General features: G+C 37.7%; 1 protein-coding gene across 2 annotated transcripts in view; it reads left to right on the top strand.

Moving 5' to 3' along the window:
* Positions 1 to 758: 758 nt before the first annotated feature.
* LOC147235236 (ATP-binding cassette sub-family G member 4-like) overlaps positions 759 to 6,000 on the top strand; it is a 29,326-nt gene continuing 24,084 nt past the window's right edge. For both annotated transcript variants that reach the window (XR_015104359.1, XM_086141468.1), the window contains exon 1: positions 759 to 1,276. The gene's annotated coding sequence lies outside the window, so the exon portion shown is untranslated. The remainder of the gene's footprint in view (positions 1,277 to 6,000) is intronic.

Raw genomic sequence — 6,000 nt, 5'->3', positions numbered from 1 at the left:
CATAAAAAACTCTCTCTCTCTCTCTATATATATATACATATATATATATTAAATCTTTATATATATATATATTTAAAAAATACACATACTTTCACATGTACACATATTTCTATATGTATGTTTTTAAATACACTGCATGCAGTAAACTGTATATGTAGATAAAATGTATATACACCGTACACACACACACACACACACATATATATATATATATATGAAGCAGGGGTGCCAAACTCATTTTCACAGAGGGCCACATAAACAAAATGATCGGCCTCAAACGGGTGTAATGGGAAAGTACAAATGCGATTAAATGTAACCAAATGTAATGTAAAATAAATTCAAATCCAAAATGTATCATTTGCATCCCATCTGTCTTGAAACAGCTTTCCATCTGCGTCAACCTTTAGGGATTATTAGTACACCGCTCAAAAAAATAACGGGAACACTAAAATAATACATCCTAGATCTGAATGAATGAAATATTCTTTTTAAATATTTTGTCCTTTACATAGTTGAATGTGTTGACAATAAAATCCAACAAAAATGATCAATGGTAATCAAATTTATGAACCCATGGAGGTCTGGATTTGGAGTTGGACTCAAAATGAAAATGAAAATCACACAACATCCTGATGTCATGTCCTTAAAACAAATCAAAATGAGGCGAACACTTTGATTTCACACAAGCGTGATAAACTCAGAGTTACATTGTTTTATTTAAGTGTTCCCTCGATTTCTTCAAACAGTATATTTCTCAACTCCACTTGTTTAAAAATCACACTGATGCGAACAAACCACAACATAAAGGCGTGTAACACGATCGGCACAATTGTGGAAAACAACAAGAGGGGCCACAAAAAAATAACGCGGCGGGCCACATTTGGCCCGCGGTCCTTGCTTTTGAAACAAGTGACATAAAGTATCCATGCGTAAATGTTTTTGCACGTACTAATAAGTCAAATCACGCTTATCTTGCAAGCAGACGCAACCTTCCGGGGCCATGTGACCGGGCGGGGCCCGGAGGGGGGGTGTCTGGCAGCGGGGGTCCCTCCTCCAGCCGGCGGCCCCTCCAAACCCCTCCAGTCCTGATGCGCCTTTTCCTCCGCTCTCCTCCGCGCAGAGGATGGTGTAGATGCGGCAGCTGCGAGACTTGAATGCGGACGACGGATCCCATCCAGATCCCATCCAGATCCCATCCAGATCCCATCCAGATCCCACCCCGAGCCCCGCAGACGCCCAAGCCGAGGACGGACACTTGACGCCCGGCAGACACACCGTAAGAAACGCCGCTCTTTGCCTGAACGGTTCCGGAGGTGGACTATCCGCCCCCCCCCCCCCTTTCCCCCTGCACCCCCATCTCCGATATGTGTGTGTGTGTGTGTGTGTGTGTGTGTGTGTGTGTGTGTCTGCAGCGGGACACACACTCCATGCTCCATGATCTCTTTAACTGTCCAACTTTTCCAAGTGACACCAATGCAGTTTTTGTCTTTTCTGCATGAAGGAGCCCTAAGACATTCATTTTTTAAACTCCCATCATGACAAATATAGAAAAATGACTTCAAGTGAATCATCATTTTCCCTGGTTTGTTGATTTTATCCTCTGCTTGATGTGCCTTTGGCTTTTTTAAGAAATGTTATGAAAAGATACCAGGTTTGAAAAGGTGTATTTCTGACAGCTTGGCATGTTTTCGGGTGTGTAGAGGAACAGCTCATCCCTCCGTGTTGGGAAATTTAGATTTGACTGAAACATTTGTCAGAGAAGCAAAGTTGAATATATGACATGGAAATAACGAAATAAAGCACCAGGAATTGAACCCCTCAAAAATGTGCACAGTCCATAAAATGTTACACTAAAGCAACCATATTGGCTTTCTTTACTGCTCAAAGTCCATGTTTAATGCAATTTCAAGTTTTTAGCATTTTAAAATCCAACAAAAAGCCCCCTTTCCCAAAAAAAATCAAATCTCCCGTTTGCATTGTGGATTATATTTTCATTTAATTATGTAAATGAATTGAATAGCAATGGTTCCCCTCTTGTCTTGTCATCGTTTGTGCAGTTCATGTATATTAAAAAGTTCAGCATCAAAAACTAACATTTTTCTAAAAGATAGATGTTATTAAAACGTAATATTATGGAACATGTGCCATGGATCTGTGCGGTTCCCTTGATTTTTTTGTTTTTGACCTCTTCAACAATGAAAAGCCTGCAAACTGCAAGCACGTATCGCCTGACTCACAATGGAGTTCTCATTTTTGAAACTATACGTCCTGTTCTATGTTGATTTTCAATCCTGAAAATAAAGTTATCAGAAATGAAAATCTTGGAACAATCTTGGTATATGTGAAAAAAAAAAACTCCTACGAAACATTTTTTTCAACACAACTGGTTATAAGACACAGAAGTATTGTACAAGAAATAATTCCAATAAATTCAATCTTAAAATCTGCAATTGTATCAAAAAATTTGAAAATAACAACTTGCTGAAAAATGTTTTACCTACAGTATTTGATTTGTTTTTGGTGATAGCTAAATGCATAAGGACATTCAAATAATGTGGAAAAAAAATAGCATATTATATAAGAATAATATATATATATATATAATATATAATAGTGTATATATATAATGTATATAATAATGTATATATAATAGTATGTATATATAATATTATATATATATAATAGTGTGTGTATATATATATGCTAATAATTTTTTCAAAGAATATATTTTTCAAAAAAAACAACAAAAAAACCAAATGATTTTAAAAAGGAGAACATTTTGAATATGAGCCTTAGTCACAGTCATTTACAAATAGACATAAAATACTTAACAATAGTTACATTTACCTTTGGGTCATTTATTTGTATGTGTGTGTAACGTGGGTTCAATACAAGCATCCCTATTTCCTGGTTTTGTCTATAAGCACAGTCAAAGTGGAAGTAAAAACACATTTAAAGACAGTTAGACACATTTTCTGACCATAAAACGTCTAGATCGCTTTCCAAACCTTTTTTTATTTGATTTGATTTGACGAGTAAACCCCCCACTTTCTATTTTTCGTGAGGTTATTATCGGCCGGGATATAGATTCCCTTTAAAAATGATTTGTCTCGGCTGTCGGAGGCCTACGTCGGTTTGTGAGGCATTTCTTTTTGCTTTTTTTTCTGTCCTCCTGCAGAGCCGCTCAGTGAATTAGCCCCCATTGTTACAAAGTCATGAGAGACCAGCACCGTTAACCTACTTTTCTCCATCAGAGCTTAATACACTTATGTTCAGTCTTCTCACATTATGTAAGAAAAGACTCACCACACTTTGTGGCGGCTGTTCGTTGCTTCACTTTTTAAAACTGTCTCTATTAGATCTTCGCCACCAGTCAGCAAAGCGGGGAAATTAATTTGTTTTAATGTATTTTAGCATCTAGCATACATCAAGGTAAACCTGCCTTTCCTTTTTTCCGAGACGCATTAATGAGCATTAAAGCATCGTCCGATTCTGACAAATAAGGCGCCGCTACGTCTGACTTGGGTGTGCTTTTTTTTTTTTCAAAAATCGATGGTTTTGGAATTATGATCGGAGTGCCACCTGCGTATCGACCGGCTGATTTTATCAGGTGATGTCATCCTTTCATAGATGCATCTTTATCAGTGCGTGTGAATCATCTGAATATTTACAGAACAATATTTTAGTTATATTTTAGAAGGTTGTTTATTGAAGCCTTAGAACATGTAGATGACAGTTATGTTATGTACTGTTCATTTTCTGGGCTATTTCTCTGAACATGGGCCATTTTTCCAAATGTCTGCCCAATATTTCTCTAATGAGAGAAATGATATAGATCTTTTCATCAAATATATCTTTCTTATTTTAAATTAATGCATTTCAATATAAACTGAGTGCAGAAGATGGATGGATGGATGGATGGATGGATGGATGGATGGATGGATGGATGGATGGATGGATGGATGGCATCTGTGTGGAGTTTACTCCATTATTTGATATTAACCTTATGACTTTATGACACTCCCATTAAATTCACTACTTTGTGATTTTAAATGTTGTTTAACTGTTTTTTAGCTGATTAGAATCCAATATCTTTCTCAACTTGATATTCAAAAGCGTCGTGCCTTACAATGAATGAACCTGTTTTGTTTAAATATAGATTATTTGCTCCAAAATATTCAAATTATCCATGATATTAAATTGAAAATATATAATATTAGCTCCCTGTAATTTTTTTTTGCACCTCAAAATTTGCTGTGGAAACACTAAAAGACCAAGACCTGCCAGACTAATGGGGACAATTTCATTATTTTTGCACCCGGAGGATGCATTTTGGATTTCCGAAATGTGCATTCGATGACTTTTAATGCAAGAGTATCATATCTTCCGCTTGGGTAAGGAGGCACGGGTAGGTTTTTGGCTCCACGGAGCAGAAAAGACGAGAACGTCGATCCAGTAGGGGATTATTTAGGCTCGTCCTTCACAACCCAACCTTCGTACCAACAAACTCTTGCTTTCTATCTTTGCTCTTTTCTCTTGCGCTCTCTTTTTAACCCAACTGGTAGAGACAGTACAGAGAGTACATCTACTGAAGGTTCCCGCCAAGTGAATTGTCATTTGTCCTCACTGCTGTCGCCACGTGCTCGTTTATGGGGTAACGTTGGGTTTCTGTCTGGATTATCTTTAAGGCGACATTGTTTCTAGCTCTTTTTACTAATTTATAATGTACGATCTACTCCATCTGTCTTGAATTACAGGAGCATGAGACTAATAATTCAATGGAGAGGGTGTATTCTTCGAGCAATCAGGCTGAATTCTTTTTGAAGATCATTTTCTAAAATAGCAAACGTCGCATTCAACACAACTCCTGCAACGTGTTAAATGAGTATTTCCTTTTTTTGATTGCGGTTGTTTTTTGGTTCTATGTTATTTTTCTTGGATGAATTACTGTGTCTGAGATTGGGCCACAGTCTGTCCACCACCTCTGTCATCGTTTTGGTCGTGTAAACCAAATCTGAAGACACTCGAGGCAGGATCTTCAAAAAAAATGTTTGAATTAATTGTGAATTATTGCTCTTTGTCTGTCCACCCCAACTGGTTGAGACTTTTTTTGCAGTTCATTTTAAAGCGAGCGTTCCAGACCTGCTTTTCATGCAAAGCGTTATGAGACGCTTTAATTTAATTTTGTTCTTTGACTCCGTTCGCAAACCGAAATGTTTGCGAAACAAATGGATATTTCCAATTGAAATCAACGTAAATCCCATTTATTTGTTCACAAAATACTGCGCTCTTTTGAAACGTTTTTATGGGTTTGGGCAAAAAAAACAGAAAGGAATTAAAGATAAACTTAATTATTGCTGTGTTTCTGGTGTTCTTTTACTTCTTGGCAGCACTTGTACGCGGCGTTTTCTTCACTAAATTAGCAAAAGTAAAGCCTTCTCGCTATCAGACCCCCGCTAACGCTAGCTCCAGCAAGCTGTCTTTCATTAATCCAAACCCACAATAACTTTTCTACTTCTTGTAAAACTTAAGACTTTTGCTAATATAGTTAATGTAGCATTAATGTTTTTAATGCTAACCTTTTAGCTACCTCAACTGCCTTTGGCACATCTTTGTTCTTCTTCGCCATGTCGGAGATCTGCAACCCGAACACCGCTCTCGCGTTTCGCTACAATTTCCTTCTTGGGATCGACTAAAATTATTAACCTCCGCTATCGCTAGCACTTTTTGGAAACCACAATGAGGGCTAACATACCGAAAAAAGCCGTACTACAGTAGAACACGACGATGAACGATGAAAAACAACGGGGAGCGCTGCTACGCTACAGCGCTACCGAGCGAAAAGCCCGCGATTTTGTTTCAAATCGAATCAAAATTTAATCGAGATCTCCGTTCGTAGGCCGATTTATTCAAAATTGGGGGCGTCCGTAACCCGATGGTCTACCGCAGATCTGAATTTGAAGTATCTCCAGAAACAAAAGGTCCAGATTGGTGAACATC

This window comes from Fistularia commersonii, chromosome 3, assembly GCF_037954325.1.
Source record: "Fistularia commersonii isolate RoL2024-O1a breed Wild chromosome 3, RoL_Fcom_v1.0, whole genome shotgun sequence".
Taxonomy (NCBI): Eukaryota; Metazoa; Chordata; class Actinopteri; order Syngnathiformes; family Fistulariidae; genus Fistularia; species Fistularia commersonii.
Note: the sequence above shows the minus strand (reverse complement) of the source record. Positions and strands in the feature narration are given on the sequence as shown.